This window comes from Peromyscus eremicus, chromosome 3 (genome assembly GCF_949786415.1).
Source record: "Peromyscus eremicus chromosome 3, PerEre_H2_v1, whole genome shotgun sequence".
Taxonomy (NCBI): domain Eukaryota; kingdom Metazoa; phylum Chordata; class Mammalia; order Rodentia; family Cricetidae; genus Peromyscus; species Peromyscus eremicus.
This window is the reverse complement of record NC_081418.1, coordinates 101,368,585-101,390,138: the sequence shown is the minus strand read 5'-3', so window position 1 is coordinate 101,390,138 and position 21,554 is coordinate 101,368,585. Positions and strand designations below refer to the sequence as shown.

General features: G+C 47.9%; 1 long non-coding RNA gene across 1 annotated transcript; it reads left to right on the top strand.

Annotated features, from left to right (window-relative positions):
• Positions 1–2,110: 2,110 nt before the first annotated feature.
• Positions 2,111–13,578, top strand: LOC131905991 (uncharacterized). The gene is made up of 4 exons (XR_009378088.1): positions 2,111–2,224; positions 10,654–10,759; positions 11,208–11,297; positions 13,474–13,578. It is a non-coding gene; the product is annotated as an uncharacterized LOC131905991 (long non-coding RNA).
• The last annotated feature ends 7,976 nt before the right edge of the window (positions 13,579–21,554 follow it).

Genomic DNA, 21,554 nt, shown 5'->3' with positions numbered 1-21,554 from the left:
CAGCTGGAATATCAGAGTTACTAGGCTGGTGATCTCACAGGCCTGCTGCACCTGGAGGGAACCACATAGGCAGGGTGGGCAGCGAAGGTTTGCAGGCTGCTCCTTGGGTGGGGTGGAGGTCTGAGGTCCTGGGCAAGGCATGATAGGGTAGGAGAACTATGGTGCCACTAGAAGTAAAGCACCTCAGGGATGGCCTTAAGTGGGCAAGACAGAGGGGGCTGGTTCTGCCAATGCTGAGACCTTGGGGCCTACCAGCAGGAGTCTGAGAGAGAGGGCAGGACATGGTAGGAGCAGGGGGCAGGATGGGAGTCACTCCAGAGATTCCTCTTTTGTTTACTGCTCCTCTGCGTCTAGCTCTAAACCCTCCCAGAATGGGCTGGCCTAGGGTTTCCCAGGCAGTTCTACAAGGGGGCTTCAGTTCACATCAGAACCAGTATCTCCAATCTTATATCCCTCCAGAACCCTGGTTCACACACAGCTGAGGCCACAGGAGCCAGAGTCTGGTCTCCACAGAATGAGCTCAGTCTCCTGAAGAAGCCCTGGCTGACTCTCTGCCCAACCTCCTGAGGACACCTAGATCCACATCTGTACTGACCTATGACCCTAGATGCACCCTCACTTTGATCTCAGACATCCCTTGACCCTTGACCTCAGCCCACACTGACTTTTAATTGACAACACTGATTCCTGGCACTAGGTTGACCCAGCTTTGAAATCAACTGAACTACTCATTAGATCATGTATGAATTTGAACTTGGCCTTGGCTATGGCCTCACACTGATCCCACTGCACACATAGCTGTGATCTCCCTTCAGAGGACCTGGAGCAGAGGGCCTTGGTCCCAAGAGTCCCAGGAATGGACAGAGCCACTGCTCCCTGTGTCCCTCCAGTTTAGAGCTGGGCTGGTGATGAGGTCTCGGGATGAGATGTCTCTGCCCACTATTAACCATCAAGGCGCTGGATGACCTCAACAGCCATATGCCTTTCCTAGGGGCTCAGTCTGCTCAAGTGTTAACCCCAGAGTCTGGTGAATTCTAGAGAGGTACAGGAAACAAGTGGGAAGGCGGCAGCAGCTCGGAGCAGATCAATCGACAGAATGCATTTAAGATGCTTAGCACAACGCCAAGCACATCCTAAGTGTCCAATAAATGTGGGTTATTAATGTGGCTATTAATAATCCAGCCTGCCCACTTCAGCGAGCAGACACCGGGCAGACAGCAAGGAAAGCTGGCAGGTGCTGCCCTGGGCAGCAGACATCATAATGAGGGGCAGCTTTGACAGAGCATCAGAATCAGGGACTGGGCAGGGGACCCAATGACAGAGCAGCACCGAAACCAGCCCTGCCTGAAAGGAGACAACACCAGCCCAGGAAGCAGTTCCCTCCTCCCCTTCTGTTGACACCCTGGGCCTTCACAGCAGCCATAGTTCTAATGGGACACAGGGATGAGAGGGACTATAGGGCAGTGCCGAGCTCACGTGTGCAATCATTGTCTGGAGCCTGTTAGTGAAGGTAGCCCTGCCAACAGAGGTCTGATGTCATTCCATCCTTGACAACCTGGTGACGAGAGAGGCAGGTGGGAGAAGGGCAGCAGGAAAGGGACAGGAGCAAGCTCTTCCTGCCTGTCCCCTGGCCCTGAGGAGTTATCTCTGAGGAGCCTTTGACCAAGGCTACCCCATTCTCCAAGTATCTCTGGGGGCAGGGAGGGAACCATGCTGTCATCTCTTATCTGAGGTTTCACCTTCATCCCCCTTTACGGGTCTCTTCTCCCCTCCCCAAAGTTATGCCTGCAGCACTCTGCTGAAAACAGCTGGCCTTGCCCAGGGAACTGGGGAGACAGGGCTATCTATGTCTGGATGCTCAGCCCTTTCCTGCATCTTGTCTCATCTGAGCCGTCTTCCATCAGTGGCTCTAAGGGTGCTACATGGGAGCTATTGTGGCACAGACACCATCCAGGTTAGAGCTGAACGGCCCAGAGAGCACGGCTAAGCTGCAGCGGCCTGTCTGTCGGGAAAGGTTGAAGAAACTGGTGGCGAAGCACAGCAAGGCTCCTAACAGGCAACTTCTAGGTCAACAGGAAGCCACTGAAGGCTTTCAGATGCGGTTGACATTTGAAATTCTATCAATTTTAGGATGCAAGCCTCAGTCAAAGACAGAGAAGGTCTGGAAGAAGGCAAAGCCTGAGAGGAAGATTTGTTAGAGGCCCTTACTGCAGCCCTGGGGGAGGTACTGGTTCTGACTCCAGATGTTTTGGGAATGAACAGAGGAGAAGTGGGAATAGACAGGTAAATCTTGAGGCAGAATGTTCTAATCCAGGCAGGCATATCAAGGTTTCTTGGGTATGTATCTGTGCTGGTTAAGTTTGTTTTTTTTCAACTTGAAACAAGCTAGAGTCATCTGGGGGGAAAGAACCTCAATTGAGAAGATGCCGCTATCATATTGGCCTGTAGGCAGATGTGTGGGGCATTTTCTTGACTAATGATTGATACAGGAGGGCCCCGCCCACGGTGGCGGTGCCATCACTGGACAGGCGGACATAAGAAAGGCAGCTGAGCAAGCCCCAGGGAACAAGCCAGTAAGCAGTGTTCCTCCATGGCCCCTGCTTCAGCTCCTGCCGCTCCACCTGTTTGAGTTCTTGCCTTGGTTTCCCTCAGTGATAGACAGTGATCAGCACATGTAAGCCAAATAAACTCTCTCTTTCCCAAGTTGTTTTTGGCCATGGTATTGATCATAACAGGAGAGAGCAAACCAGGACGATGTCTTCAAGGAACTCTGTTCACAGTAGTGCTGAGGCAGCAAGCAACCCTTGAGTTCTCTGTGGATGGATGCCAACACTTTCTCAGTTTAACTCGGTTCTAGCTCTGACTCCCTAGAGTGAACACAGACCCCATAGGTTCTATGCTCAGTCTCACAAGACTGCCCCAATTCAGGTACCAACTGCAGGTCTTGGTCACCTAGGCTTCCATTGATCTGCCTATAGAGCAGGAGCCTACAACCCTTGCTCATGTTGGGTGGTTTTCTAGAATGGTTCAGAGAACTCAGGGGAACACTCTTTGGAGACTGGGTTGCTGTAAAGGATGAAGATGGGTAGTTTGAAGAGGCATATAGGGCAAGTTCAGGAAGGGTCTCAAGCTCTGTGCCCACAACATTTGGGATGTCCCTCCCTCCTGACATGTTGATGCCCTCTCCAGCCTGTACAGTCTCTGAACCTAGTCAGCCAGGGTTTCTCTGGAGCCTCCATTAGAGAAGTCTGATTAACTACAACACTGGCCATGGTGATGTCCATCCAGCACTCTCTTCAAGGTCCAGGCTGGTCACATGGCTAGTTAAGCTGGCAACCAGCAGTATCCACTGAAATATTCTGTGCTGTTTGTTTTATAAGAATAAATATGTTTTTAAACCAATTATTATGAATGAAACAAAGATAATCCTTTTGATTCTGTGACTCAAGAAACTCTAAGACTCCTAGAGAAAGGAATTGGGACCAAAACCAATATATTAATCTGCTGTGTTATACTAGGAGCTCAGTGTCAGGAACCAAGGTCAGAGGTCAAATGTTATATACATGGCATCTTGACAGATGCAGAGGACGCTGTAGGAAAAGCACGCTCTGTGGGGACATTGTCACTTGTCTGAGAGGCAAGGACAGGTTCCTGTGCAAATGTTTAGCTGCTTAGTCGGACTCATGGCTCTGAGGCCCTGGAGAGAATGAGATAGGTTAACTTGAGGACTTGCCAACTCTACTGAAGAGTCACGTGTACGAGGTCACGGGGACATCATGGAGAATCTATTTAAACCAGTCTGCTTTAAAATGAAGCAAATGAAAATGATCAATGCTGTCACTGTGGTTCCCAGTTTTATTAAAGATCCTAGACAGTGAAGTAAGACAAGAAAAAAAGAACAAAACTGGAGGTAAATAAGTAGCAGCCGTAGGATGGCTTAGCCATGGAGCTCATATCCAAACATGCACGCAATATACGAAAAGTCAACTGAGTGTCTACACAGCGCTGAGAAACTTAGAAATGCTGCCACAATCTAGCCAGCAACAAACACAACAGATATAAACGGAAATGAACCTAGGTAAAGTTGTAAAGACCCTATGTAGAAATCAACAGAATTTCCCTGAAGGATATTATGACCCAAATGAAATGAAAAGGTATCCTGTGTTTATGAATTGGAAAGTTTAATATTCTGATCCAATCATCTCAAATTTATGAGATGATTACACAATATGCCAATCAAAACTCAGCAGGGTCTTTTGCAGAAACTGACAATTCGATGTTAAATTAACAGAGGAGAGACACTCGGAGACAGCTCGGAAAAGAGAGGCGGATTTGCTGTGCCAGACACGGGAATTTACTGCAGGGTTTTAGCAATGAATACTGTGTGTGGTGTCAGTGCGGGGGTAAACAGAGCACACACACCCCCAGTAGAATCATGTCGGTCTAGAAGGGTCTGGGCTGGGCACAGCCTGTCACACTGAATTACCAGCAAGAGAGGGAAGAGGCCACTTTAATCGTTACACCTGGAAGAATAGGCTTTCTGTTCCCTCTGCGTGAGATGCACCCCTCTCTGCTCAAAATGGATTAAGAACTACAGCAGAGCAAATGTCAGAAGCAAGAACTCAAATTACGAAAAGAAAGTCTAGGTGAGAATTTCTGATCTCCAGGCAATGCAGGGTTTCTTCAAGTACAAAAAGCTCTTGAGTAAAAGAAAGGTGAAGTGTTGGAAAACACCCCAAACTTCTGAAAATCCGAGAACAATTCAGACGAAGGAAAGAGGCTGAAGTGTGGGAAGGCTCTTATAGAGTGAGCGGCTGACAAAGAGGCATCAAGATGGGGTAGACGCCTAAATCCATAAGGAGTAGAAAAACAGAAACAAACTCCAACGGGCAAAGATTAAGCTGTCATCATGGAACAGGGAATGTCGTGGATCCCTGAGAGGCAGGAGCCATTGCTGCCGTAGATACAAGCCACAAAATTCCATTTTATTGGTAAAATAGTAAGAAGTCTGTTGATACAGTGTGTGTGTGTGTGTGTGTGTGTGTGTGTGTGTGTGTGTGTGTGTGCAGCAGAGTTCTCTCACATGGTTGATGGACTGCCCCTCGTGTGTCTCCTGGTTAGAAGCATTCCCTGCCACCCAGCAGGGTTAACTTCTGATATGTGCCCGAGACAAAGCCTGGCATGTGTCTCCCCAAAAACAAGCCCCCAAAATGTTCACAGCAACACTACATAATGGAAAAGACGCTGGGAAGAGCCTGTGGTTATCACAGTGACAGACTACCTGATCAAAACAGAACAACATAGAGAGGAAAGAGTTACTCGGACTCACAGTTTTAGGAGTTTCAATTCATTGCACAGGCCCAAGGAGAATCAGAACTGTCATGGCGGCCAGACTGTGGGAAAGACGTTCATCTCACAGAGGTGCAGAAGCCACGAGAGAGACTGACACTGAAGATAAAGTGTATCCTTTAAATAGGCTGTGACCTACTTCCTTAAAGTCCCCACATCCCACGCTACAAAGTCATCAGTGCATTAACCCCATTGATCATCGTCACCAGCTGGGGGCCATGCCTTTGACACATGAGCCTTTTGGGAGACACTTCACACCCAAACCACAGTCCCAGGTTCAAAGACCATCTGCATGGGGATGGATCAGTTGAGGTGCACACACATTGTGGATACCATACAATAATAACAACAAAGGACCTACACGTAGGCATGGCCACAATCAATACTAAAAGCACGTGTGGGGACACTACCTCAGAAAATGATGAACAGTCCTGGCCACCTGAGCTGACACTGAGCGGAGCCCCGATGGCTGCCTCTCTGAGCCTCTCTCTAATAGAATTGTGGGGAAAACAACTTGGCAAGACCAAGCTTCTGGGTGGCTTGTCACACGCAGTCTGTGGTTTCACAGTGAGCCCTGAAACCCATGTTGATGTCTAATTGCCATTGTGATGTTAAGAAATGAGACCATAAGAGACCCCGAGGCTTTGCTCACAGGAACAGGTCATGATGGGAATCCAGCTAGGGGATGTCAGCTGCTCTCGCTCACTAGCTGTCACCTCCCAGTCTTCTCACTTTCTACCACCAGCTGTGGTGAGGCATCTCAACCTCCAGTACCATGCATTATATCAGCTTCTGTTTTTGATAAATCACAGCTTGTGATTTTCTGCCACAGAGGCAGAAAATGGACGGAGGCAGCACTCTGGATAAAGAGGACTCCATATCCTTTTCCCCTTTCCGCAGCTCTACACAAAGACCCTTCTATGGGTCCGAAGGGGTGGTTCCGCAGTTAAGACTACATACTGCTCTTGCAGAGGGCCCAAGTTCTGTTCTCATCAGGCGTAACCACCTATAACTCCAGAGGCCAAACCCTCTCTGGTCTCTGAGGGCACTACATGCACATGTGCAAGCCCATACATGCATATACACAAGCCCATACACGCACATGTGCAAGCCCATACATGCATATACACAAGCCCATACATGCATATACACAAGCCCATACATGCACATACACAAGCCCATACATGCACATACACAATTAAAAATAAGTACAGGGATGGAGAGAACAGCAGCAGTTAGAATCTTCTGCTGATCTTTCCATGTTTGGTCCCCAGCACCCATGTTGGTGGCTCACAACTGCCTCTCAGCCTAGCTCCAGGGGATCTGATGTCTTCTTCTGGTCTCTGAGGCATTGCACTCACTTGCATTCATGTGCACACAGAATACTTAAAGCTGGGCATGGTGGCACATGCCTTTAATCCCAGCACTCAGGAGGCAGAGACAAGTGGATTTCTCTGGTCTATAAAGTGAGTTCCAGGGCAGCCAAGACTACACAGAGAAACCCTGTCTTGAAAAACCAAAACCAACCAACCAAACAAAAAGCATAATTAAAAGTAAAATAAATCTGTTTTTTTAAAGACCCAGCTATTTTTTCCCTTCTCCAGTTGTATGTCATAAGCCTCCCCCACAAAAAAAGGTAGTCCAATACTGTCTTAGTTAGGGTTTCAATTGCTGTGAAGAAACACCATGACCACGGCAATTTTTATATAGGAAATTATTTAATTGGAGCTGGCTTACAGTTTCAGAGGTTTAGTCCATTATCAACATGGCAGGAAACATGGTGGCACGCAGGCAGAACAACAGGAAATAAACTGTCTACCATACTGAGCATAGCTTGAACAAAGGAGACCTCAAAGCCCACCCCCACAGTGACACACTTCCTCCTGCAAGGCCATACCTACTCTAACAAAGCCACACCTCCTAATAGTGCCACTCCCTTTGGGGGCCATTTTCTTTCAGACTACCATAAGAACCTTCCTCCCTGCAAATAGAGCCAGTGTCCAGAAGGTTAGAGCGTAGAGTTTAGCCCCTAACCCATAAGCACGGCAGAGAAAGTGACAGATGTTCTGAGCAGCACTTAGCTCTCTGGATGAAGTAGCACCACTCCACCCAGTTTTGAAATAAAAGAGTCTGCTGTGCCCACTGAGGGTCTTCTAGTTCGCAGCTGCCATTCCCGATGCCCGGGTTAGATCAACCCATATACTAGTCCACTAGGCTGGTATTCACTGATGTTCATATTACAGTTGGGGGGAAACGGAGCCCTAAGGAGCTTGAGGACATAGATATAGCTGCTCAACTTGTAGATGGGAGATCCAGGATTGGAACCCAAGCCAGCCACTGGCTGAGACTGAGGTAGCAGCTCCTTCCCTGTGCATGCAGGGCCAGGAACAGCATCGATGGAAGAAATAAAGGGATGTGGGCAAATGCCAGAGCAAAGCTTGAGACCAAATGTGGAGGATGTGGTGGCTTCCCACACAGTCTCTGGCCCACTGTGGATCCCACAGGCCCAGGGCTGAGCTTTATGGCACATGTAGAGAAAGGAGATGAAGCACTAGGCTCATAGGTAACAAATGGCCCATAGAGCCCATGGTGGGGAGAAAAAACTGACTTCTTAACTTGTTGAGAGGGGGCCTTGCTCTTCCATGATCCCATGAGGAGCACAATCCTCAAGCAAGGACCAAAGTATGCCCCTTCTCTGATTTTCCTCATGGTGAGGGGTTCTTAAGTGAGAAGCTGGCACAGATTTGCTTGTGTGGTCATGGGACACTACCTCCCCCGCAACACAAAAAACCAAATTAAGCCGCATTGGAAGGGCATGTCAGTGATGCAGGCCCCAGTGGTCAATGCTTGGCTTAGGTCACAGAACACACTGGACGTTCTGTAGATGCAGGCCCCTGAGGGGCAGCTCCAGGAGAGGTGACTCACTCATCTGAGAACTACTTACGCAAAGACAGGAGACCTTATAAAATGAGTATGTTACAAAATAAAATGAGATCTTTTTACCCGTGGTGCCGGGATGAGCTCAGAGCCTTGGGCCTGCCAAGCACAGTCCCCTCCCAGTCCCCAAATAAGCCTTGTAATTCAGAAATACAGATCAAATAACCTCCTATAATAGTGGGCTTAGGGGCCAGCAAGACAGCTCAGTGATTAAAGGAGCTTGCCACCAAGGCTGATGACCTGAGTTCAACCCCAGGGACACACGTGGTAGAGAGACCAGGCTCCCGAGAGTTGTCCTCTGGCCTTTGCCTTTAGGTTCTGAATAGAACAAATGTGCCGTGAAGAATCAGTCAAACCTAAATGAAAGAGCTGACTGAATGTAGCAGAAAAACTATGAAATCCAACACTGATACAAGAAAATAAACCAGAATATGGAACAATGAAGAGATCCCGAGTCAGAACAAGGCATCAGAAGTCACAGAGAACATCTGCCTGTGCTGTCACTCAAGGAGCTTGAGTCTGTGCCCCCAAGCTCAACGTTGTCGCCACAGGAGAGTAATCTCCAGATTCCATGGGGAGCCTTCCCATGACAGACAGCAGAAATGGACTTTTTTTTTTTTTCCAAGACAAGGTTTCTCTGTATAGCTTTGGAGCCTGTCCTGGAACTTGCTCTGCAGACCAGACTGGCCTGGAACTCACAGAGATCCTCCTGCCTCTGCCTCCCAAGTACTGAGATTAAAGGTGTGCGCCAAGCCCCACCCCCACCCCCCGGCAGAAATAGACCTGTTTAAGGCTACTGGGAAATCAGATTCTCTATAAAAGTTTAATAAGGTCCATTGGGCTTTCCATGCCCACAATACCCCTGCATATGGGGTGAATGTTCCAAATACCTGTGACCCTTATGCACAAAGTGGGGCAGGCACAGAGTGAGCCCATGTAGGAGGACAAGAGTCCCTGCACCTAGGGACTCATGTTAGGAAGTAGGTGGTGATGGCAGGAGGGTGAAGCCAATTTGGCTGAGCTATTAGGGACCCTACAGAGGATTGGGTAAGGAGGGAAGACAGAAGGAAAACCAAGAAAGACCAAGGTGGACAATGACCAGTGCCTTGAGGAATAGGGGCCAAAGGGTGATGGTCTAACATGTCAGCTTATTTATATTTACTTATTGAATAGTTTATGTTTATAGATTTTTGTTTTATGTGTGTATTTGCTTGCACATATGTATGTATACCATGTATATACTTGGTGTCTACAGAGGCCAGAAGAGAGTGCCAGATCCCATGGGACTGAATTACAGATGGTTGTGAGCCGCCATGTGGGTGCTAGGAACCAAACCAGGTCCTCTGCAAGAGCAGCAAGTGTTCTTAAGCACTGACCCATCTCTCTGGCCCCTTATTTTTAATTGTATGTGCATGTGTGCATTCAGTTGCTCTCAGAGGCCAGAAGAGGATGTCAGATGCACCTGTAGCTGGAGTTAGAAGCCGTTGTGAGCCACCTGATGTGGGTGCTGAGATCTGAACTCAGGTCCTCTGGAAGAACAGTACACGCTCTGAACTACTGAGCCATCTCTCCAGCCCCTATATTTATTTATTGAATTTTTAGAAAAAGAACTGTAAAACTGTTGACCACCATTCACCAGTATTTATAATGAAGCAAACAGTACACATTTGGGAAACATTCTAATACCACAAGATTGTTTATTCTGGCTTCTGCTGAACCATAACCCAGATACTGAAAGGTTGAGCCTATGCATAAGGAAAGAGTTAGGATTAAAAAGAAAAAAAATTGTATTAGTGAATGTTGTTCACAGATTTATGTCAGCAGGTCCTAACTTGCCAACCTTCCTCATCACATGACTACACTCCCATGTGCCATCTCAACTAGTCCCTGAGTTGTGACCTTTGAGTACTTGAATTCTGACTTTATGTGAAGGAATGGTTCCCCTAGGAGCTCATTCAAGTCTTGTTTAGCTAATTTAAACAAACCATGTTAAAATCCTGTTTTTTACTATAAAATCCAAAGCTTAGCAGCTGGGCCTGGACCTCAATGGGTGAAATGCTTGCCTAACACCCAAGGCCCTGGGTTCAATCCTCAGCAACAGAAACTGGGTAAGGTGGTATAGGCTGTGATCTCCACACTTAGGAGGTAGAAGCAGGCAGACCAGAAAGTCTTCCCAGTTATATAGCAAATCCAGGTTCAGCCTAGGTTACATGAGACCCTGTCTCAACAAAAAGAAAAATCCCGAGGACCAAAGCATTTTGAGAAGGGCTAAGACAGCTTCCCAGGGGCAGAAGGGAGGAAGGTGGGGGTGTCTGTCCTGAGTGGAGGCTCCCAAGAGAAGCCTGAAGTGCATTCCTCTGTGGCCAGATTGAGCGACATGGAAAAGAGGTTACCAATCCAAGAAAAGCAAGACTTCCTGCAAGCCCTAGTCATCTGGTCCCAGAGAGCATGTAAACTCATGATCATGAGGCAGGTAGGCATGGGGGCCCCACACACCCAAGGGCAGGAGAGAGTCCTCAGTGTTTCTAGGCAGGTTGGAGTCACTCAGAGCAGGTGAGCTACCCCAAGCTAGCAATTGCTCAGATGAGGATCAGAGGCCAACATTCCTCAGGTTGGGAGAGCCTTCAGGTGTCCATTCTTTGCAGGCCAGTCTAGAGACTTCTGCAATGCCCGTGGTGATGTCTGCGTGTGGCTTGACCCCACTGAATCAGACTGAAGTTGGACATTACAGAGACTAGGCGGGACCTAAGAGAGGGGATGAGACTCACCCTGGTGATGGTGTACCCCCCCACACCCGGGTGAACTAGAAAGTAACAGAGCTGAGCCTCACGGCATAAGCATGGCAGCCTGGGGAGGGAAGAGGAAGGTGGTGTGGGGAGAAACCCACAGATTTGCTGCTTCTAACACTCAGACTCCTATAGGAGACAAAGGAGTGGGACCCTACAGAGCATGTGCAGGGGAGATATGCTGACCTCAAACAAAGAAACAAGACCAGCCAGCAAATTAAACAGGTAGGTAAATAAAAATAAAAAGGTATGGAACTTCACTAATAGTCGAGGCATTTCTAATTAGAACAAAAACAAGATAACATGTTTTTGTCTAAGATATTGCCAAAAATTCCAGAGCCCCAGTGTGGTCTGCCAGGAATGACGATGCCTCACGCCGTGCACAGCTTGTGGGAGCTGGCATTGGGAAAAACTAATCCGGATGCTATTTCTTAGTACCTATTAAAATAAAATAGACCACACCATTTGACAGGGATCTAAGTTTGATGAGTTATCTTATCAACTTTAGAAAACAAAAACAAGACTGGTTCTTAAGATCTGTGTGTAAACAGGTGCCTAGGCCTCGTGGCCATGGGAATGCCTTAGCAATGGCGTATCCAGGATTTATGTGTCCGGTGTAGGGATGCTGGCAAGGAGGAGGTGCATGTGCAGGGGTGCTGGGGTGACAACCCAGGCTCACTTGAGATAACCACAAACCAGGGAACTCCACGGACCCATCCACTGTGGTCTTCACTGCTTTCAAGGCCAGGTGGAGGAGCTGTGGGATCCAAAGGGACAGTTCCCAAAGGACCTGCCACACCTATGACCTGTTTGGACCCTGAGCTTACCTCTGGATGATTCTGGAAGATGGCGCTGTGGTTTGGATGTGAAGTATCCCCAGTAGGCTCCAGTGTTTGAATACTCAATACCCATGCAGTAGTGCTATTTGGGAGGTTTGTGAACTTTCTGGAAGTGGAGCCTCACCGGACAAAGTGAGTGACTAGGGGTACAGTTTGAGGTTTTATAGCCCTTACCACTTCTTGTAGCAGATGCAATGAATTTCCCACATCTGCCTCCATGCATTCCCCACCGTCATAGAACATATCCCCTAAAACTGTGAGCCAAGATAACCTTTCCTTAAGTCATTCCTCAGGCATTTGATTTCAGCAAGAAGAAAAGTATGACTAACACAGATGGAACACTCTTTGTGTAAAACCAAAATACAGGGGAGATGTTAGAGTACCTGCATGATGAGCAGGTTTGCATGGTTACAGGGAAACAGCAGGGATGGAGCAGGGCCAAACCTACCATGTTGTGTAATTTCAAGAGGGGGTTTTGTTTGGTTGGTTGGTTGGTTTTTCAAGACAGGGTTCTCTTTGCAGCCCTGGCCATCCTGGAACTCTCTCTGTAGACCATACTGGCCTCGAACTCAAAGAGATCTGCCTGCCTCTGCCTCCCAAGGGCTGGGATCAAAGGTGTGCGCCACCACCACACAGTGAAGAGAGTTTTCCTAAACACATCTTGCATTGATAGTTTGTGAAAAAGAATTTAGGACAACCAAAGCCCAGGGGAAAGGTTTATTTAAAAGAATAGTTGACTACATTTAAAAAAATCAGATAAAAACTCTTCTTGAGCATTTTCTCTTAAAAACAAATATCAAAATGATCTGGTCAAAAAACTTTCATAAGTATAAAATCCAATTTATAATTCACCTTTTATGGAGTACTGAAGACAGGAACCACTTTCACTTGATCAGAGATGTCCATTAAAAAACTGACAGCAAATTCTCAATGATTTTTTGAAAAAATTAAAACATCTAAAATATTTTCTCTCACCAGGCTAGCCTACAACTCAACTCAGAGATCCACCTGCCTCAGCCTCCCAAGTGCTGGGATTAAAGGCACGCCCCACCACCATCCAGCCTCTTCAAATTTTACATGTGGCTTGCTCTCTCCTGTTTCCTTCCATAAATCCCTGTGCCTTTTGTCTGATTCATCCAATTGTCTTTGATTCACTCATTCCTCAATCCAGTTTGAACTTGATATTTCCTTTCAACTCACTCGGGGTTCTTGGGCTGGTGAGACAATGCAGCGGGCACAAGCACTCTGCTGAGCGTGGGTTCAAGACTCAGGTCTGCACAAGGTAAAAGAAGAGGGCTGACTCTGCAAGTTGTCCTCTGGCTGCCATAGGGATGCTGTGACACCTAGCTGTCCACACACATGCACACAATAAAATGTCAGAATAAAAAAGTCTCACAACCCAGCGTGATTGCTGCCCCCATACTGCAAGGGTTCCACATCAGGACGGCCTTCTGCTTCAGAGAACAATGACCTCATGCTGTCGTCTTTCCTGGCTCTGGGCATGGCTGACTCTGCTTCTGGAACTGTTTGCTCACTTACTTCTTAGCTCCTTTTTGTTACAGTCCAGGGCTGCCTCTACCCAGAGTATTCTGATGTGTTCCTCAGTCCCATCCATTGTTGATTCAAATCTGGAATCCTGCATCCCAGCAGCCACTTTTCACCTGAGGTCTGTAAGTGGCTTTCTTTACACACATATATGACTTCATGGGTACAGCATCAGTTTTTTCTGAGGGCATTACATTTCTGGGAAAGTCTTGTGCTACAAGATCAAGCCAGTCACCATTGCAGCATGGATGGAGAGAGGCTCATGAGGCTCAATCCCCAGCTGAGGAGCTACTGGTGGTTGATGGTTGCTAGGGGAGAAGAGCCATTTTCTGCAGTAGGTTGCCCATACTCCAGTGGATGACCCCCATATTCATGTACTTGTGGGCTGCTCAAGAAATTTTTTTTTAAATGGAGAGGGGGAGTGGGGAGGGGAAGTGTTAAGGGAGTCTAGGAAGAGTGTGATCAAGATATATATACTAAATCCCAGGTTAAAAAAAACAAGTCCTATGGTTAGGGTTACCTGTCAATTTGACTGAATCTAGAACCTAGAATGCATTCATGTTTCTGATTTCAGGTGTGATATGACCAGCTGTTTCAAGTGCCTGATGCCCTGACATCCCGGTTGTGATGAAGTGTAACACTAAACTGTAAGAAGAATAAACCTTTTGTTCTGTGAGCTGTTCTATCTGGGAGGTCTGACACTAGGTGACACTAGTCACTGAGCAATGTAGATGATGAACCAGGGGGGCCTGAATACGTGGATCACAAAAGAGGGCTGCATGAAGTACAAGCCTGTGCTGACCATGGGAATGAAGACCATGCAGGGGTAGGAGAGAAGGACCTGGTGCCTCATGCCATCCCAGTATCTGTAGACCATGAGTGGCTGCTGGACCATCCCCACAGGCAATGGAACTACTGCAAGGAAGGGGAAGGACAAGCTCAGCTCAGTCTGGGTGTCCAGGTATGCTCCCTCCCTGTTGTCCAAGTTGATTTGCAGATCTAGTCCCTCAGAGGGATCTGCCTGCAAGTAGTTGTGCCTCTCTATCCTCTGCATCTGTCTCCCAGAATAAGCTCTTTGCGCTTGGCCGCTCCTTCCAGCATGAGGTTCTGCAGCTTGGCCACTTCTCCAAACATGGAGTTCTGCAGCTTGGCTACTTCTCCAAGCATAAGATTCTGCAGCTTGGCCACTTCTCAAAGCGTGGAGTTCTAGAGCTTGGCCACTTCTCCAAGCATGGGGTTCTGCAGCTTGGCCTCTTCTCCCAGCGTGATCTTCTGCAGCTTGGCCACTTCTCCAAACATGGAGTTCTGCACCTTGGCTACTTCTCCAAGCGTCATATTCTTCAGGTTGGCCTCTTCTCCAAGCATGATCTTCTGCAGCTTGGCCACTTCTCCCAGCATGATCTTCTGCAGCTTGGCCTCTTCTCCAAGCATGAGATACTGCAGCTTGGCCACTTCTCCAAGCGTGAGGTGCTGCAGCTTGGCCTCTTCTCCAAGCATGAGGGTCTGCAGCTTGGCCTCTTCTCCAAGCATGAGGGTCTGCAGCTTGGCCTCTTCTCCAAGCATGAGGGTCTGCAGCTTGGCCACTTCTCCAAGCATGATCTTCTGCAGCTTGGCCTCTTCTCCAAGCATGAGATACTGCAGCTTGGCCACTTCTCCAAGCATGAGGTGCTGCAGCTTGGCCTCTTCTCCAAGCATGAGGGTCTGCAGCTTGGCCTCTTCTCCAAGCATGAGGGTCTGCAGCTTGGCCTCTTCTCCAAGCATGAGGTTCTGCAGCTTGGCCACTTCTCCAAGCATGATCTTCTGCAGCTTGGCCACTTCTCCAAGCATGAGATACTGCAGCTTGGCCACTTCTCCAAGCATGAGATACTGCAGCTTGGCCACTTCTCCAAGCATGAGGTGCTGCAGCTTGGCCTCTTCTCCAAGCATGAGGGTCTGCAGCTTGGCCTCTTCTCCAAGCATGAGGGTCTGCAGCTTGGCCACTTCTCCAAGCATGAGGTTCTGCAGCTTGGCCTCTTCTCCAAGCATGGAATTCTACAGCTTGGCCTCTTCTCCAAGCATGGGGTACTGCAGCTTGGCCACTTCTCCCAGCATGATCTTCTACAATTTGCCTACTTCTCCCAGCATGATCTTCTATAATTTGCCTACTTCTCCCAGCATGATCTTCTACAATTTGCCTACTTCTCCCAGCATGATCTTCTACAATTTGCCTACTTCTCCCAGCATGATCTTCTGCAGCTTGGCCACTTCTCCAAGCATGAGGTTCTGCAGCTTGGCCTCTTCTCCAAGCATGGCGTGCTGTAGCTTGGCCACTTCTCCAAGCATGAGGGTCTCCAGCTTGGCCTCTTCTCCAAGCATGGAATTCTACAGCTTGGCCTCTTCTCCAAGCATGGCGTGCTGCATATTGGCCACTTCTCCAAGCATGGTGTGCTGTAGCTTGGCCACTTTTCCCAGCATGGGATGCTACAGCCTGGCTACTTCTCCCAGCATGGGGTACTGCAGCTTGGGCTGGCTCTGTGAGCTCAGAGGCCTCACACCTCACAGGGTTAACATTAGCAATGGGTTTGGCAGGTTGACTTGGCCTTTTAGGCTCGTGTACTTCCACTGGCTCTTTGGGCTCCCCATTAGGACAGCTTTGTTCTCTGGGTTGTTCATCTGGAATGAAACAGACAGTGAGAGCAGGTCTTGCCCAGATTCCTTGACAACCTGTGGCTAGGACATTATAAGCTCTATTCTACGGGTGGATAAACTGAGTATGAAATTAAGTAGGGAGATTGAGCTTGACATGGTGTCTCTTCCCTGTGGGCTTAAACTTCAGAAGGAGGAATCCATATGTACACACACATACACAAGCACATATACACACCACACTGGGGGCTGTCTGTCACTCAGTGGAAAGTGGCAGATCAGCACATCATGAAGAAACTGCTCTGAATTGGGAAGGGTCAGGATTTATTTTGTGCCTCTGGGCCTGTTTCCTTTTTCTAAGAGTCCCCGATTATTGTTACAAGGACTAAGTCCCTACAGGCAAGATGTCTAGACTGGTGCTGGGATAGGAAAGCCTCCTCAACTGTACACTAGGGTGGTTAGAAGGAGATAACGTGAACCACATCACCACCGTAAGGGGGATTGGACAGGCACAGACCTAGAAGTCAGAGGAAGCCACAGTTGGGTGGCTGTGAAAGCCCCTGGGAGAGGCTGAGGGCTCCCCAGAATGCCAAGAACTGGAAATGGTAGTAGAGTTGCTGTGGCCATTTGAATGAAAATGGCCCCATAGGCTCATAAGGAGTGACATTATTTGAAAGGATTAGGACACGTGGCCTTAGAGGAGTAGCTGTGGCTTTGTTAGAGAAAGTGTGTCACTGGGGGGTGGGCTTTGAGGTTTCAGAAGCTCAAACCAGGCCCAGTGGCTCACTTTCTCTTCCTGCTGCCTGTGGATCCAGATGTAGAACTCTCAGCTCCTTCTCCAGCACCATGTCTGCCTATGTGCCACCATGCTTCCTGCCATGATGACAAGGAACTAAACCCCTGAACCTGTAAGATAGCCCCAATTTAATGTTTTCCTTTATAAGAGTTGCCATGGTCATGGTGTCTCTTCACAGCGATAGACACCATAACTAAGCATAACTAAGACAGTCACTCAGCAGGAAAGGGGCAGTTCTTAAAGAGGCAGCCTTAAGATTTCTAAGAGAATTAGGAATCAATCTCCCTCAAGACCCCAGCTATACCACTCTTAGGCATATACCCAAGGAATGCTCAAACATATCACAAGGACACATGCTCACCTATGTTCATAGCAGCATTATTCCTAATAGCCAGAACCTGGAAACAACCTAGATACCCTTCAACTGAAGAATGGATAAATAAAATGTGGTACATATACACAATGGAGTACTACTCAGCAGAGAAAAACAATGACATCATGAGGTTTGCAGGCAAATGGACAGAACTAGAAAAAATCATCCTGAGTGAGGCAACCCAGACTCATAAAGACAAACATGGTATGTACTCACTCATAAGTGGATACTAGATGTAAAACAAAGGATAATCAGACTGCAACTCACAACTCCAGGGAGGCTACCTAGTAAAGAGGACCCTAAGAAAGACACAGAGGTCACCCAATGACAGAGAAATGGATGAGATCTACATGAGCAACCTGGACGTGAGGAGGGGTAATGGAGGGCAAGGGTCATGGAGAAAAGAGCTTAGGGGAGCAGGAGGTCCCAGCTGAATCAGGAACAGGGTGGGAGAACAAGGAAAGAGAGACCATGACAAATGAAGACCCCATGGGAATAGGAAGAAGCAGAATGCTAGAGAGGTCCCCAGAAATCCACAAAGATAACTCCACAATAGACTACTGGCAGTGGTCGAGGGGAAGCCCGAGCTGACCTACTCTGGTGATCAGATGGCTGAACACCCTAACTGTCATGATAGAACTCTTATCCAGTGACTGATGGAAGCAGATGTAGAAATCCACGGCCAAGCCCCAGGTGGAGCTCCAGGAGTTCAGTCAGCAAGAGAGAGGAGGGATTATATGAGCAAGAAATATTGAGACCATGATTGGAAAAAGCACAGGGACAAATAGCCAAACTAGTGGAAACACATAAACTATGAACCAATAGCTGAGGAGCCCCCATGGAATTGGATCAGGCCCTCTGGATAAGTGAGACTGTTGATTAGCTTGAACTATCTAGGAGGCCCCCAAGCAGTGGGACCGGGACCTGTCCTTAGCGCATGAGCTGGCTTCTTGGAACCTAAGGGCTATGCTGAGACATTTTACTCAGCTTTGGTGTAGGGAGGAGGGGACTGGACCTGCCTCAACTGAATCTACTAGGCTGAGCTGAATCCCCAGGGGAGACCTTGCCTTGGAAGAGGTGGGAATGGGAGGTGGATTGGGATGGAAGACTGGTGGGTGGGAGGAAGGAGGACAGGGGAATCCGTGGCTGATATGTAAAATTAAATTAATTATAAAATAAAATAATAATTTAAAAAAAGAGGCAGCCTTAGGCTAAGCTAGTTTTGCTACCCTGAAATCAGAGGGAGCCACTGAAGATACTGATGGAGGAGCAACATCCCCAGGTGGGCTTCAGAAGGGAGGTCAGAGGTGAGTAGGCATGCAGAAGACAGGGCCATGCCAGAAGATAGCACATTCAAGAACAGGTATTGGGAACAGAGATAGCAGAGGCACCCCAATTACCATCATGGACAGTTCTGAGTGGCCTGCTGGTACTGGGGAGAGGGATGACTGGGGATTCCTGTCCCCAGCATAGAGTTAAGGTGAGAACATTCATTCAATGTTGGGTTTGTAACCGAGATGTAAGGGCATCCAATATCTCTGCAGCCTGGAGCTCCATAGAGGTCTGTTTCTCGGGCAGAGTGTGTGTGTGTGTGTGTGTGTGTGTGTGTGTGTGTGTGTGTGTATGTGTGTGGAGGGGAGGTTCACCCTGCTGTAGTCCATCATCCCCATGGCTGGAGGAAGTCAGCAGGGACAATGAAGACACAAAGGTAGCCTCTGAGAAGAACCAAAGGTGTGTGTTATTAACCTTTGGGGAAGCCAGAGCAAAGGCCCTTTCCAGACCAAGCTGGAAGGGAGAGCTTGGGTGGGCATGTATGACCCATAATGAGGAGAGTCTGGAGCCTGAGAGCAATGCCCACCTAACAGTGTATCCACCTCGTGGGAAACAATATCCACCTAACAGGAAGCGCCTGTGGAGTCCTGAGCAGCACTGCTGACTGAAGAGATAGTCACTGGGGTCAGCTGTGGAAAGGCCATCCCTGAGAATTACAGAGGGTTTCAGTGCAGCGTGGGGCAGGGGCTATGAGAAAAAAGAAGACACACAGTAAGAGCAGCTGGAGTATGCCTGGGCTGGGATTTCCACTAGGCTGGCCCAGCCACGTTAGCGGCTGCAGGACACACATGCCCATCAGAAGCCACCACTACCACAGAATTCATGTACAGGTGTTTCTGTGAACGCGCTACAGTCATTAAAAACAACCAGAGAACAGTTCACCTCATGAGCGAAGTTTTCCCCACTTTGTGGCTAGAAAAAGGAAAACTCAAACCTATGTGAATTATCTGAGGCTTGTCTGCAGAAGGATGGGAAGAGGCAAGTGCTCTCTGTGAGGGCTTTGTGCTTTGTGGCATACGAACAGTCCTGTTGGCAGTCTCTCTGACCCCACTTTCAGTCAAGGACAGGAAGGGGACATGGAACACACACACACACACACACACACACACACACACACACACACACAGCTTCAAGAACTGTCTGGGGACTCACAGTGGACATCACAGATGAAAACCTTTTTGACCTATGACCTTTTGACTTTCCAGTGTCTCTTGAATCACCTTTCCAACCCAGTCTTGGCTCATTGTGGACACAGAAGCAGCCTAGAGCATCACAGTTGTGGGCAGAGAATAGAGGTCTTGGGTTCAGTGACCTGCAAGGCACAATGACCAGACACCAGAGTGGTGGCTGAAGACACCAAGGATGGGAGCACCCCTTCCAATTTCATGACACTGTGTGAACCACCTTCCCTTCTATTGGCTTAGTGTAACCTCTGGAGTAGGAGTAGGGAGACTGAGCTGATGAACCCCAGAAATTCAAAGAGAACTTAAAATCCGCTATGAAGAAGATATGCAACCAATAGAACCCAGAGGCAGGGGCCTGGAGAGAAGGCTCAGCAGTTAAAAGCACATGTTGCTTTTCCAGGGGACCTGAGTTTGACTCCAGGAGCCACATCAGGTGACCCACAAACAACTCTGCGTCCAGGGGCACCCCCATACATGGCACACACTCACATAGATGCATACATATGATTAGAAAATAAAAGTAAACCTTTAAAGAAAAGAAACCACAGGCAATTCAATATCAAGAAAAACAAACATCCCTTTGCATCTGAGATGTGGAGTATGCAGACAAAATGATCTCAGATTGCAGAAAAGACTGACAAACGGACAGGGACTGAAAAGATGAAGGGCAGTGTGTGACGAAGCAGTCCAGGAGAGTTCAGTAGAGGCCCTCAAGTGTTAAGTCACTCGAGAAAAACTCCCAGGTGCAAGTACTTGGTCTACCAGAGCTGAGGCAGTTACATTGACAAAGACTTGTACTGCTGGACTTGTGACATAGGCCTGTCATACCCAGTACTCAGGAGGCTGAGGCAGGAGGATCCCTAGTACAAGGCCCACCTAGACTACAAAGTAAATTCAAGATCACCCTGGGTAACTCAACAGGAAATGTATCTAAAATAAATAAATAAAAATAGGCTGAGGTCATAGCTCAGTAGTAGAGCACTTGTCTAGTATGTGTAAGGCTCTAGTTTCCTTCCCTGATATTGTCACACACACACACACACACACACACACACACACACACACACACACACTCTACATAGGGTCCAGCATGGTGGTGCACACCTTTAATCCCAAAGACAGGGGAAGGAGACGCAGGCAGTGAGTTCCAAGGCCCTTCTGCCAGTGCTGCTTAGTGAGACCCTGCTCCACCGACCCCCTCAAAAAAAGAAAAAAAACACCTTAAATTCTGTGTAGACAGAAGACTGAGTAAAGAAACAGATAGAAAGGCCTGAACCAGACATGTGTCTGAGGAGATTTTTATCCCTAGTAGACATGACTGTAAAGAGCATCTGAAGACTTTCCATCTGAAAAACCATGGCCTCAAAGTACCCCAAAGATTACATCTGGGGCTCCCCATTTGGTAACCTAACCACTTAAATTCAGGGGAACCCACAGAGAGCAAACCCTGCCCATGGGCTCAGTATGAGCAGCAACTAGGGATCAGCACACAGAGAAGCGACCAGGCGTGAGACCAGAAGCAAGTCAACCAAACAGGAAAAGATGCCACAGATGAAACCTCCCCAAATCTATAATTAATACCTTCAGACATAGGAGAATAAATTATACCCATGAATCAATTACAGGATACTTTTGCAAAGAGCATCCAGGGGAAAAAAGGCTTTTTGAAATTAAAATTAGGAAAGCAGAAATTAAAATCTCCATGGAAATCTTGGAAGACAAGATTTGAGGAAATCTCCCCAGAAAGAACAAAACCCCAAAATGACGAAAGAGAGGGAATAAAGTATA